Consider the following 15,351-nt stretch of genomic DNA (forward strand, 5'->3'; position numbering starts at 1 on the left):
TGCATACAGTAATCACAAATGCCAATAATATATTACATACAATCCCATAGATGGATGTCCATTATGGTTGAAAAAACGTTATAAATGCAATATAACACAGTACACATACATGTCCTTTATAAAGTTTTTTGGCGAATTAGCACTTACCCATAATAGGGTCACTGGAGTAGACTAACAGGGGCTAGCACCGCAATGCCCGAACCCCGACGCGCGTTTCGGCGCAATGCCTTCGTCAGGAGGTGGAGTCAGGGGATAAGACAGATCGCTATATATATATATATATATATGCCGGCATATAAACGATTGTCCAATAGGATCGTAATGCGTATCAACAAGAGACCGCTGTAAGTGAGTCTACGCCGTAATGAAATAGTGGCGCATGCGCACGGATGCCTCTAAGGGCAGCCACATGACCTGTCAGCTGACGAACAAAATCTCGCGCAGGTATGCGCGGTTGTTCAATGTCTCAGCCAGGACATGTGACTACACAGGCGCACCCGCGCACGCGCACTTCACTCGGCATTCAGTGACAAAACGCAAAGTAACGATCCTCAATGGACAACATAGCCTATTTAAGAACAAAGGGTTCAACAAGGAGAAAAGTGTAAAATGTATCAAACACCCATGAAAGAGGTATAATTGTAACTACCTTTACCTCATATAAGGTGATAAATAGTGATATGATATAATAAATATAAAGTGATAACGTGCATATATTAAGAAACATATTACATCGCCTAAATAGAGTAATGCTAACAGGACCAAACATGTATATAGGATTATAAATAAAACATAATCACCTACAAAAACAATACAATATTGGTGCAACCATGTAATAGTGTGGTGTGAAAATATTAACAATACTGTGTAATAAATATCATATAAATATAAAAATAAATTGTAAATAATAATTTAGCAATTCTTGATTGGAGAAACCCAGAAGGAAAAGGCAATTCCTGATGACATAGCGATAAAGATTCCTTTTTGATATATAATTGGTAAATGGTTTTTGCTGATTTATATTAGATAGAGATGTCATACTTACCTTGTCTGTTTCGTTTATCTTGCCACTAGAGACCTGGAAACAGGGGACTCAAGAGCGCACAACGGAGAGGGCCGGCAACCTCCATCTAACAACTAGCATTAAAACTCATAGAGCAATAAATAATAATTAATAAATAGTCACTGTTTGCTTGTCATTTAACTTCATAAGGACTCCTAGCCTTTCATGCAAAGGTGTCCAGTAGAGATGAGCGAACAGTGAAATGTTTGAAGTTCAAAGTTCGATTCGAGTAGCCGCTCAATACTCAACTATTCGATCGAACATCGAACCCCATTATAGTCTATGGGGAAAAAATACTCGTTTAGGGGGAAACCAATATTCGACTCAGGAGGGTCACCAAGTCCACTATGTCAACACCTCTAGAATGCAACTGGGACAGCAGGGGGAGCATGCCTGCGGGCATCTAACAAGCCCAAGTCACAGTTTTACCCCAACATCACAGCCTATCAACTACACACTTTCCACACTCAAAAAACCCACTATGAAAGTGGAAAAATACCTGGAAACCTTTTTTTCTCCCCAATTGGATGGACAGAATACCAAATTTTACTCTAATGAAACCTTAACAAGCACCCCTTTAAATCACGTTGCCCATGAAAACCACAGATGGAATAGGCAATGAGAAATCCAACAGTACCCACCCTTAACTGTCATTGTGGATGTGTGTGATGTGGTAAGAACTTCCAAAATTCACTTTTCTGGCCCTTAACGTGAGCCCTTCCAAATTAAGTTAGAGGCCCATAAGCTGAGTTACCAGCAGAGATTGAGGCCGTTTAGGTGACTTCAGCCTCTTACCAGCAAAGTTTTAGGCCCTTTAACTTAGTTGAGCCTTACACCAGCAGTGTTTTTGGCCCCTGGAGTGAGTTGAGCCTCTAACCAGCAGAGTTTGGGGAAATCAGGGTGGATTCAGCCTCTAACCAGCAAAGTTTGGTGAAATCAGGGTGGATTCAGCCTCTAACAGCAGAGTTTGGTGAAATCAGGGTGGATTCAGCCTCTAACCAGCAGAGTTTTGTGAAATCAGGGTGAATTCGGCCTCTAAACAACAGAGTTTGGGGAAATCAGGGTGGATTCTGCCTCTAACCAGCGGAGTTTGGTGAAATCAGGGTGGATTCAGCCTAGAAGGATCAGAATTGTGCAACGCAGATAGTGGAGGAATATGAGGAGGAATTGTAGAGGTTGAGCGCAGACATGACAATTTATGTTGGGGTGCTTGACACTGGTGGGCACGAAAATGATAGGTCTATCCAGTGGCTGTTCATTTTGATGAAAGTCAGCTGATCGGCACTCTCAGCTGATAGCCGGCTGCGCTTATCCGTGATGATACCACCGGCTGCACTGAAAACCCTTTCAGATAGCACGCTGGCGGCAGGACAGGACAGCACCTCCAAGGCATATAAGGCAAGTTCAAGCCACAGGTCCAACTTCGACTCCCAATACGTATAGGGTGCAGAGGGATCGGAGAGGACAGGGCTGTGGTCAGACAGGTATTCCCGCAACATGCACCTATACTTTTCCCGCCTGGTGACACTAGACCCCTCAGTGGCGGGAGTTTGGTGAGGGGGTGCCATTAACGTGTCCCAGAGCTTAGACAGTGTACCCCTTGTGGGTGTGGATCGGACGGCACTTGTTTGCCTCTTGGAGGAACTGTCCTCTCTACCGCCAACGACACTTGATCGAAACATCTCCATCATGTTCTGCACCAATTGCTTGTGGCAGGCATTAATGCAATTGGCCCTCCCCTCTACTGGAATAAAAGACGAGATGTTATTTTTATACTGGGGGTCAAGGATTGCAAATATACAGTTTTGGTTGTTCTCCATTATTTTGACAACGCATTTGTCACTTGAAAAGCACCCCAACATGAAGTCAGCCATGTGTGCCAGATTGTTACTTGGTATGACTTCGCTGCCCTCACTGGAAAGGTCACTCTTCATTTCCTCCTCTTCCTCCTCCTCCTCCTCCCTTTCGCCCCATCCGCGCTGCAAGAATGGGACGCATTGAACTTCCCCGGTAGCCTCCTGTGTCACAATCATATCATCTGCCACATCTTCATCCTCCTCCTCCGTCATTAAACGCTGTGAAGTGGACAGGTGTGTGGAACTACTCTCCTGCTGAGACGGTTCTGCTGCTATCCCTGATTCCTCAGTGTGATCTGCATTATCCCTGATAGCAATGAGGGATTCTTGCATCACACAACAAGAGCGGGATTGTTACGCTCACTAGTGCGTCGTCACAACTGACCCTCTTGGTGGACTCCTCAAACACCCCTATGATTTCACATAGGTCTCCCATCTATGGCCACTCATGGTTGAGAAACTAAGGGAGCTGACTTTGTGGCACCCTAGGGTTTTGGAGATGGTATTCCATCAAAGGTCTTTTTTAGGCTAGCAGCGGCTACTGTAGACTTGTGAAAGTGGGTGCACAAGCGCCGCACTTTCACCAGTAGCTCGTGCACATTTGGGTATGTCTTTAAAAAACTTTTCACAACTAGGTTAAAGATGTGGGCCAGGCATGGAACATGTTGGAGGCTGGCATGCTCCAGAGCTGCTACCAGGTTCCTGCCGTTATCAGACACGACCATGCCTGGGCCCAGGTGCAGCGGCTCAAACCATATTGCTGTCTCCTTGAGGAGGGCATCCCTCACCTCTGAGGCAGTGTGCTGTCTGTCCCCCAAGCTGATGAGCTTCAGACTGCTGACGTCTACCCACGCCAGTGCTGCAACTTTTCCAGCTTGTAGCTGGAGTCAGTTTAACGACGGCAGAGGAGGAGGAGGAGGGTGTTGTTTCAGAGCCCCTGCCAAGAAAGATAGGCAGGAGACGAGGTACTCCGGCCCAGTTTGTGACCCAATCCCAGCCTTAACCACATTCACCCAGTGTGCCATCAGTGAAATGTAGCGTCCATGTCCGCATGCACTTGTCCACGCGTCGGTGGTCAAGTGGACCTTTGTGCAACGCATGGAACTTAGGGCCCGCCTGATGTTGAGTGACACGTGCTGGTGCAAGGTGGGGACCGCACACCGGGAGAAGTAGTGATGGCTAGGGACGGCATAGCGAGGTGCCGCACTTGCCATCAGGTCCCGGAAGGCTGGAGTTTCCACAATCCAGAATGCCAACATCTCCTGGGCCAGAAGTTTGGAGATGTGCACGTTCAAGGCTTGCGCATGTGGGTGGTTAGTGCTGTATTTTTGCCTGCTCTGAAATGTCTGAGAGATGGTGGGTTGCTTGGAGGAGGCGCATGATGGTACAGGAGAAAGAGCTGAGACAGGAACAGGGGAGGAGGAGGGAGAAGTCCCCAAAGTGGTGGAGCCAGATGTTGCGGTGTCCTGGCTGGTGCTCTGGACTGCAGCGCCAGCATTGGCAACAGTGGGAGAGGCAGTGGCGGCAACGCCGAATGACGATTGTCCTGTGTTTGCTCTCTCCCACTGAGTCCAGTGCTTGGATTCCAAATGATGGCGCATGGAAGTGGTCGAAACGTTGCTCTTTACAGAGCCCCTACTCAGTTTCAAGTGGTAAATTGTGCAAACTGCACTATATTTGTCCTCCACGCATTCCTTGAAAAATCTCCACACTATCGAGGAATGTGCCTTCAATGGGGGAGTTTTTTTGGGCTGGTTATGATAGGGAACATCTTGGGCCATTCTGGGTGTGGCCTCAGCGAAGCAGCTGACCTCTGCCTCTGGACATGCCTCTGCCTCTAGCTACCCTCTTTGGTGCTGCACCTCCCTCAACATCGACACTGCTTTCCATGCTTGACATCCCCCCGTCCAGATCGGGTCAGTGTCCTTGTCGTCCACCACCTCCTCTGCCAATTCCTCTCTCGCCTCCTCCTGCACACCACACATGGCAACAGGCTGCCCTGATGGCAACTGTGTCTCGTCATCATCACTGAGGGTGGGTTGCTGGTCAACCACCACAAAATCAACAGGAGATGGAGGAGACTCCAGTGCTTGGGCATCTGGACACAGAAAGCCGTCTGGTAGCTCCGTGGAATCGGGAAATGGAGGGACAGGGAGAGGGACAGTTAAAGGACCAGAGAACAGATCCTGGGAGCAGGGAAAGTTGGGATTACTTTGCTGAGAAGATTGGGCATTTTGGGAGGAAGGCTGACCAGAATGTTGTGTAGGAGGAGGAGTTGAGCTAGAGGCTGACTGGCTGGTGGATAATGTGGTGGAAGCATTATCCACCAGCCATTGTAACACCTTACTGGTGCTCGGGCCTACTTAGGTTTGTGCCCTGCACCCTACTTAATGTGGCCAGCAAGCCGGGGACTGTGGAGAAGCGCAATGCTTGCTGCCCCTGAGGAGTAGGCACGGAATGCGCTGTGGCTTCACCGCGACCTTGCTCCCCAGCAGCATTCCCATGCCCCCCGGACTTGCCCACAGCCTCGTCCATGTCCCTTACTGGTAGCCTTGCGCATTTTTAGATGGTTTTGATGGTTTGGTGGGTACACACCGTGACAACCTGCATGAAGCATATATAGCCTGAGAATTAGAATTTTTATCCCACTGATTTTTTGTCGGTACACACCGTGACAACCCGGATGAAGCGTCTATAGCCTGAGAATTAGAATGTTTATCCCACTGATTTTTTTGTGGGTACACACCGTGACAACCCGGATGAAGCGTCTATAGCCTGAGAATTAGAATGTTTATCCCACTGATTTTTTGTGGGTTCACACCGTGATAACCTGGATGAAGCGTATATAACCTGAGAATTAGAATGTATATCCCACAGATTTTTTGTGCGTACACACCGTGACAACCTGGATGAAGCGTCTATAGCCTGAGAATTAGAATATTTACACCACTGATTTTTTGTGGGTACACACTGTGACAACCTGGATGAAGCGTATATAGTGTATATGGGCTGAGAATTTCAGTGTATACCCCTTAATTTCGGGAGGGGGACACACACTGTTAAACCCTGGATTAAGCGTATATAGGGTATATGGGCATACAATTTCAGTGTATCCCATTTATCTTAATCCCCACCGCGGAAAGCTGGGTTGTGCCGATAAAGCCTGGCTTAATTACTATGAATCCCACTTTAGCGTTTGTGGGTAGACACTGTGCCAAGCTTGTTTGAGCTTCTCCCTTTAGTGTACCTCTTAAAAGAACTGTTGTGGTTTTAGCAGAGTCTAAAACCCAACTAGTCCTCAGCAGATGTCTCTCTCTAACTAAGTGCAAGCCGCAAATGAATCGGAGATGATGCCGTCTGTTCGTTTGAATCAGAGATCACATGTCCTCGGCAGCCAATGGCTTTATCCTAGTTTTTTCATGTCCCCATTGTCATAGTTCCTGTCCCACCTCCCCTGCGCTGTTATTGGTGCAGAAAAAGCACCAGGGAAGGTGGGAGGGGAATCGAACTTTAAGTGCATTTGTAATGTGGTGTTCATATTGAATCGAACATTGCGAACAGCGTGATGGCCGATCGAACATGTACTCGATTGAACGCTGTTTGCTCATCTCTAGTGTCCAGGATTAAAATGCAATGTAAATTTTGTTTGAAACGAAGCAGAACTTGTGCCAGTATTAATACAATGGAGCATTATACTTTATTTTGGAGAGACAGGAACAGATCACAATGTGACATTGAGAACAAGGCAGCGTGTCTGGAATGAAGTCCAATAATAAATCTTCATTTATGTCAATACAATAAGCAAAAAGCTGCAACATGTCTCCAATTTAAGTATCGCTCTTAGATATATATATATTTTTATAATGACATTGTTGTTAATTGTATTCCCAAGGCACCTAGAATACGCTGTTGCTATATTCATTTGAATACCACAGTCATCTCAGCTATCATTTCTTGGCAATAAAGTAACACTTAATTTTCCACACAAATGTTTTGGGAAAAATGGATAGGAAACAAGTGCTTAACTTTCTTTCCACTGGAAACATAAAAGTGTGCTTCAAATTATACACCAGAAGGTACTGTGCACTCCCGAAAACATGCTTTTCCTAGTAGTAATGGCTGTGTGTTTTCTATATCCACAGATTCCATATAAAGTTGCAGCAAATTGTAACTTGGCATTGATAGTGTCCTAAAGCATGATAAAGTCATGACAAAAAGAAAGTACACACTTCTTGAATGTTATAGTTTTATGCATCAGGACATAATAACAAACACATTTGGTTCTTAGAAGGCTTACAATTAGGTAACTACAAGCAACCTACACAACACATGATAAATAACATTGTATCATTTATTTAACACCAACTAAGCCAAAATGCAGACGTAGTGCTGAAAAAAAATTAAGTACACCCCTACTGCTTCAACAGTTAATAAGAGGGTAAGTATCAGCCACATGTTGTTAATCAGATGCCCTCAATTAAATTAAATGTGTCCATTCCCTACTAAAGCAGAGGTTTTGGCAGTTTGCTGGTCTGGAGCATTCAAGGCATATGGTAATACAATGTCAAGAATAAAATGATCTTAGAGAACTCAATGTTGCAGTTCTCAAATCCATTGATAGTCTTCCCAGGAGTGGACATCCCTACAAATTCACATAAAGGTCAGACTAAGTAATGCTTAGAGTCACTGAAAAAAACAACAGACACATCTAAAACTCTTTAGGCCTCAGAATGTTAAATATTCAAGTTTATGACAGTCCTGCCAGGAATAACTGTACAATTGCAAACAAATACCTGAGACAAGCTTAAGTGACCATAATATAGAAGATCCAGTAACACAGGACTGTAAATACTAGGAAAATACATGCAACCAAGCAAATAAAAAACAAACAAAAAAAAAACAATCTATGAGCACAGTCAGCAAGGCTGCTACTGTCTGTGAATAATATCCCATCTATAACCACACAAACAACAAGAAGTAAATACAAGTACATAATAGACTTCTCTTACATTGTAAGCTTGAGCGTTGCAGATTCTACAGTCTTTTGCACACAAAAGTTGAGAAAGTTGCAATTTTATGTCTCTACTCCAAAAAATTACTACTGTACTTTTGACTTTCTTTGTATGAATCAATCCTCATATATTTCAGTGTATATACACCCGATAGCTGGTATAAATACAGTGGAAAATCTCCTGTATACAGCACTAACTGATAAAATTGTTACCCACAGCTACTACAAGAAGGAGCTTAGTGTATAGCAAATAGTACAGCTACCACTGAACCCAATGAAATCTGTAAGAAGCTCCTTATACTGTGCTCTGACCGAAACGTTCAGGGATAATCTATATCATACTGTATATGTTCTGCCTGGATTATTCACTATAATTTCATTGTTATCTTCAATAAAGATATTTTTCTTCCATCACATTGGATTGAGTACCACCAAAATTCTTAGAAAAAGTTTTAGAAACCAAACAAAATTGCACATGTGAACAGCATATAGTTATCAGGATCAGTAAAAAGTCTCTTAACTAGCCCAAATCATAGGACTTATTCACATTAAAGTCAAAATCAGCCGTGTGACTACTGTCACGCAGTCGTTTTTGGAACACATTGATTTCTATGTAACTATTCACATGCCTGTTTTTTTTTAACCTATCCTATTTTTGCTGATTTTCACAAATCTATAATTAGCTTCAAGTCTATGAGATATCTATGAAATAGGTCCCAGACGGATGTAAAATGAGTGTGAAAACACAGATTGTTTCATCCGTTTTTCACCCCTATTTTTATCTACTGTACAGTCTTGTGAATATCACTTTAACCTTACAGCCGTGATACACAAAACACAGACAAGACAAACAACAACAAGGGAGGTCAGCTAGCCAGGGGTCAGTAACAGTCGAGCAATGCAGTGTCAAAATTGAAATCAAAAAGAGAAGTCAATAGGGAAAGCCAGAGGTCAAGAATCAGAATACAAGAATAAACAGCAAGAGAAAAGCCAGTACACACAAGGCAATAGCAAGCACCAATGTGAATGTGAGCCAAGAATAAATAGGGAGGAAGAACCCGCCCTGGAGTTGATAGGTGGATAGGCTGTCAATCACAGGGCCAGGCTAAACTAACCACTTCATGAACAGAGGCAAACAAGAGCAGAAGACGGGTGTGGTGGAAATTCAATTACAGAACTAGAGCTGTGTTCACATAGTGCAACCAAAAACTTTAAGCAAGGAATTAACCTGCACACGCGTCCTGCACCACAGCATGCAAGGAAAGGGTGGCGCAGTGACCCGAACAGGCAGAGATGTTACAGCATGTCAGTTATACTGACAGAAATGCTGGTGTTTTCTATATAGGAAAAAGAACACGACGTGTTTCCGCTGGAGTCTTTTCCACATCATTATTTGTCTGTGGCTTGCTGCGTGGGTCCGTAGCCTTATGAAGTCAGTCTGAGTAGGTTAGCACATCACTACGTTACCTACTCTATGCGAAGATTAGACTATCAAGCAGTGAATCAGCCTTTTACTTCTCAACATCACCAGAGTAGTATTAGGCTAAATTCTTCCTTTTTTAACCACTTCACTGATGGATGGCCTTATAAAATATTGAGCTGAAATATTATAGACACCATCTGTCATGTAGATGTATGGAGCAAATCTTCCAATAGAAGTTTGTTGTCCATGATTCAGTGGTTTTTTGATCATGGGTAAAAATGATTGCTTCATTATTTAGAGGAATAAGTGAACCTTAACCCGTTACATTTCTATTGATATATTGTTCTCAGCTGACATGTCGTGAATTATAGATCAATATCAGATTAATGTGTGATCTTAACAAGGAAATTGGGCCACTTTGAATTTCACACAAGGAATGTCAAGATAAATTTAGTCATATTAGCATATGAATCTTTTCGAAATATAGTAATAAATGGTTCATTAAAGTAAAGAAAGCAATATGTTTCTTCAGCGTTGATCATGTTCAACATTTTTAACTATCACTTAACCCGCATAGTGACAGCATAGGATAAAAGGGTCGGTAAAGTGGCAACTAGATAGTCAGATAATATAAAATTTCAGATTTGTGCATTGGACAGATTAGACATGTACAATGTTCACTTAAATCCTTCATTTGTCTATACATAAGTATGTAAAGTACAAATGTAATAGGGAAAAAAAAGAAAAATGCTGGAAAAAGTGGGAAAAAAACACAATATGTTTTGCTATGTAGGACCTTAGCTAAGAGATGAATTAAAGTTTAGATCTCTATGATTCTCTACTTCGAAGACACAATTTTTTTTACCTTGTTAGATGATTGAAGGGGTTATCCACTTTCTAATATTGATGGGCCATCATTAGAATAGGTAATTGATATTAAATCTGTAAGGATCTGACACCCAGCACTCCTGTAGGTCAGCTGCTATGACACAAAGCATGGCTTCTGGTAAAGTTTACATACCAGGAGTTGCACTATTCACTTGTTATACAAAATGTAGAAGTCTATGGGACAGTGTTGCAGTATCTAAAACCGCTGTTACAGATGATAAATATTACCTAGAGCTGTGTTGTCTCAGAACATCTGATCTGCGGGAGTCTCAAGTTTTGGACCCTCCAAAATCTAATATGGATGACCTATCCTAAAATGCTTGATGTGATGCTCTGCTGTCATCACTATCATGTTAAAATTTTGAGGCGTAGTGAATGTCATAAAAAATAAGCACCAACAACAATAATAGAATTGGAGGTTTTTTTCATATAATCCACCACCAAAAATTAACCCCTAGGTGCACCAAGGCGTACAGTTATGTCCTGGTGTGCGGGAATAAACATGGCGGCCACTCTGAAACAGTGTGTCTGCACTAGCTGCCGTACCTTGCTGTTTCATACAACAGGGACCTGACAGCATTGCCTGTGATCAGAGATGACTCTGATCACAGGCATTTAACCACTCAGATGCCGTGGTCAAATGCTACCACAGCATCTGAGTGGTTACTTCCACTTTCTATTTGATCAGAAAACAAGGACCAGTCCTGAACCTTTGCTTAGGAGGTATGGATATAAATAATCGTGCTTCCATGAATGAATGAAGAATTGACGGCTTTATTGGCAACTCTCACACAACGCGTTTCGGGCTTACTCACACCCCTTTTTCAAGTGTAAATCACTAAATAAACAAACATACATAGAAAAGAAAAACTTATACATGCATCTGGGACACAAAGTAATATAAAAACATCAATAAATTTATAGATGACACATTAGCACTATTCTATCAAAGTATAGATAACTCACTACTAATGGTAGAATTAGTATAAACCTTCAAATCCATGGTTATGACTTTTACAGTAGAGACCAAAATTCAAGTCAAAGCAATCAATACATTCAATAAAGAGAGGATGAATTTGGCTTCTGTAATAAAGGCATGAAAACACAATGCAAACAGATCAAATAAAAAATCATAATACTTTCAGATATATGTACGGCTCTCTCAGGCATATGTGGGGTCATGAAGATGTTACTATAAACCTGGGAGAGCCATGCATATATTTCATTTTTTCTACATGTTACACAGCCCATACTCCAAGCCCCTACTCATTAAGCCATAAAACGGCATTGAGACTCTGTTCCTTTTGGGACAGACATACTGGTTTGGCAATAATCCCACATCATGGTCTTAGGCTATCTGAAAAAGTCATGCCTGATATTTAAGGGGGATGTCCTAGAGGCAGCAAGCAGAGGCATTGTTTTCCTAATTACATCCTGGAAAATAAATTTGCATATTCCCCATAAAACAGCATTGTTATTTTTTGTCTGTGGTCCAATACGATTACAGCAATACCAAATATATATGGTTTTTGTTATTTGCATAAACTTGATCAAAATAAAATTAGATCTTACAAAAAAAAAAAATTGCAGGGGAGTATCATATTATTATTAGGGATGAGTGAACCAGTTTAAGTTTGCAAAAATTTTTGATTCAGCTGAAACTCAAACGTTTTGGGAATCAGCTGCCACAAACCACTATTATATTCAGGTCTCTTGAAAACCAAGACTATGAAAAACATAGGCCCAGGGGAGGTACATAAACAGTCTTATTCACTTCCCCTACGTTCTGTAGAAGGTGCAGTTCCTCGTCCTCTTGGGGTCATCCAACCTTCTCAATAATAATGGATCACGGTTATGTGGTGCGCTCCTATGTCATGATACAAAGATGGAATCAACATAATGTTGGCGTTTCAAATCATAGGTCTCCGCAAACCCCCTTTTGGTGTCATTCAGGAGGTGGGAAGAGGCCTGAAGAGGACGAGGTACCACAGCAGATTCCACCACAGACTCCAGGATAGGTGAGTAGGATTGTTGGTTATGTATTTACACCCCATGGGGACGCTGCTTATTATAGTAATATAATGTCAGTTCTGGTTAAATAAGTTCATTCCTGTTTGAACCTAAGGAATATTTTTGAGATTAAAGGGGTATTCCCATGAACATAATCATATCTATATTTGTAGACAAGTTAAACATTTTTGCAAATATAAGTAGTTAAAAATTCTGCAAAGTTTTAAAGATTTTCTCTAACTATCTTAGTGGTGACAGTCTGTTGTCTTGATTGGTTGCCAATGGATACAACTACAAATGCAGAAACTTTCTATGGCCTGAGACTTGTCAGGAACCCAGCTATGATTTTCTTATTGTAGCTGGGTTATCAGGCAGGGACACTACATGTATCAGGAGTGAATGGGTTTGAAAACTGAATACCAGTTTCCATCTCCTATCTTGTTCCTTGGGCAGAAGACAGAAACCTGCAAAGCGGAGATCGGGCGCAGGTGTGAACCCTCCCTAAGATGTATACAGTGAAGATATCCCCACTTCAAAGAGCTTACATCTGAATAGTGGTAGGACATGGCCAGTGCTGCAAAGGAGTTTGCTATTTTAATGCTGTGTAATATACCCTCTCCATAACTCTGCTTATTCACCGCTTTCCCTTTAACACTGTGCATAGTTATAGAGATCACACACAGAGTTGGATGTACAGTGATATACAATGACTTTCTCCCTTCACAGCACTGGCCATGTTCTACAAAGCCTTAACTGTGAGTTCTCTTGACAAGTAACACACACTACAATATTCAGCTTATCTGTCACTATTTTATGCTACCTTCAGATAAGGCGGCACAAGCCTGATGACAGTTCCCCTTTAAGCCTGATACAACATTTATATGTTTGCATACAGTTATGCTGCATATTGTAATTGTATAGAGGATTATAGATGCCATTCATAAGCTAACCATTGCTAACTGCATTTCCCAAATGTAACTTATTGAAACAAACGTGTTCTCTTTTCTTTCTATTGCTATATAAACATACATGAACAACTGTTTGTTAGACTCTGGATAGAGGCAATAATCATACATCGCATTTCCCTTGTGATTTAATTAGAAGGCTTTTCTTGCACTTGACATGTTTATGGGGCATAGGTAAGTAGGCAGTTCATAAAACTGTCAATTTGCTGCGAAATCAAAGAAAAATTGACACTTTAGCACATATTTGCTGTGATGTCAGTACTGTGAGAATAGAATAACAAAGAGTCTATTACAATATACTGATGTGTAAGTTATTAGGGGTATTAAAGCAATAAGTAAAATAGTCTAATGGATAGAAATATATAAGCTACTGTAGGACATAATGCTCTGTTCAATGAAACATGCAATTTAACTTCACATAAGCATGAATGCTGTCCTTAAATTTCAGCTGTGGCTATCAACAAGGTTTCTAAATACCGCCTATGGTAGTGGCTTACAGTATGTTTTCTTACTGCTAAATAGCAATCATTTTTCATTGTGTGCAATGGAAGAAAGTGGTATATTATACTCTAAAAAAAATAGTGCTCTGCAGATGAGTTTGTGAAAAGATGTGGCTCACTACAACTGAACGTCTTAAGCAAAATCCTGGGTCATACAAGGCTTAAGTCCCATATGAATTTATATAGCTTCTGTTATTCTGTTCACCGTTTAAGTTTGTAGACCGGGCCTTTGCTGTCCGGGCCTTTTAGCTGATGTGTATTGGTTTCACAATATTTTTTTTCTTTTATATGGATAAAATACATGTATATACATTATTTTAGAGAAAGGTAGATGATTTGAATTTTCAATTCCCTATGTTTTTTTTTTTTTTACTGTATTTATTAGGGGTCTTGAACACCAGGGTGTGTGTGTGATTTTTTGTGTATTGCAATACGATTGCATTGCAATGTATTGCTAATTACTGGCATTTGTATTACAGGTAGCATAGAGCAGCTTGTAATACAAATAAATGAGAGACTATGAGAGAGTATGTGATCGCTTGGGGTTTCAACACCTGGACCCAAAACTGATCACCTTCCAGGTGCCTGAAACATTTGCACTGGATAAACAGAAGCATCCCTGCTCCTGTTCATGTAATATAGCCTTACATAGCAGAAAATAGCAAGTGTTTTGAGATCTGTGCATCAGGTGATTGCAACTGATCATGATATGATGACAGTGGCCAGGTTGTCACGGTGTGTACCCACCAAACCATCAAAACTAGAGATGAGCGAACAGTAAAATGTTCGAGGTTCGATATTCGTTTCGAGTAGCCCCTCAATATTCGACTACTCGAATCGAATATCGAACCCCATTATAGTCTATGGGGGGGAAAATGCTCGTTTCAGGGGTAGGCAACGTTCGATCAAAAATCAAATATACTTACCAAGTCCACGAGTGAGGGTCGGGCTGGATCCTCTGAGCTGTCTTCTCCTTGCAGCGTCCCGTGGCGTCTTCCAGCTCTTCATTCACTCTGCCAGGCATCGGGCCTGGGCAGAGCCGACTGCGTATGCCCGCACTACAAGCGGACATGTGCAGTCGGCTCTGCCCAGGCCCAATGCCTGGCAGAGTGAATGAAGAGCCGGAAGACACTGCAGGGAAGCTGCACGGAGAAGACTTCTAAAGGTAGGAGAAGAACCAGCGTTGATTGGCTGACTGTATAGCATTCGGCCAATCAATGCTGGTTCTGCATCGAATTTTTACATTCGAACAGCGAGTGGTACTCGATTGAGTACGAGTATTTCGAATACTGTAGTATTCGATCGAATACCTACTCGATCGAGTACTACTCGCTCATCTCTAATCAAAACCATCTAAAAATGCGCAAGGCTACCGGTAAGGGACGTGGACGAGGCCATGGGTGAGGCCGGGGGCATGGGAATGCTGCTGGGGAGCAAGGTCGCGGTGAAGCCACAGCGCATTCCGTGCCTACTCTTCAGGGGCAGCAAGCATTGTGCTTCTCCACAGTCCCCGGCTTGCTGGCCACATTAAGTAGGGTGCAGGGCACAAACCTAAGTAGGCCCGAGCACCAGGAACATGTGTTACAATGGCTGGCGGATAATGCTTCCACCACATTATCCACCAGCCAGTCAGCC

The sequence above is a fragment of the Leptodactylus fuscus genome, chromosome 4 (assembly GCF_031893055.1).
Source record: "Leptodactylus fuscus isolate aLepFus1 chromosome 4, aLepFus1.hap2, whole genome shotgun sequence".
NCBI classification, from domain to species: domain Eukaryota; kingdom Metazoa; phylum Chordata; class Amphibia; order Anura; family Leptodactylidae; genus Leptodactylus; species Leptodactylus fuscus.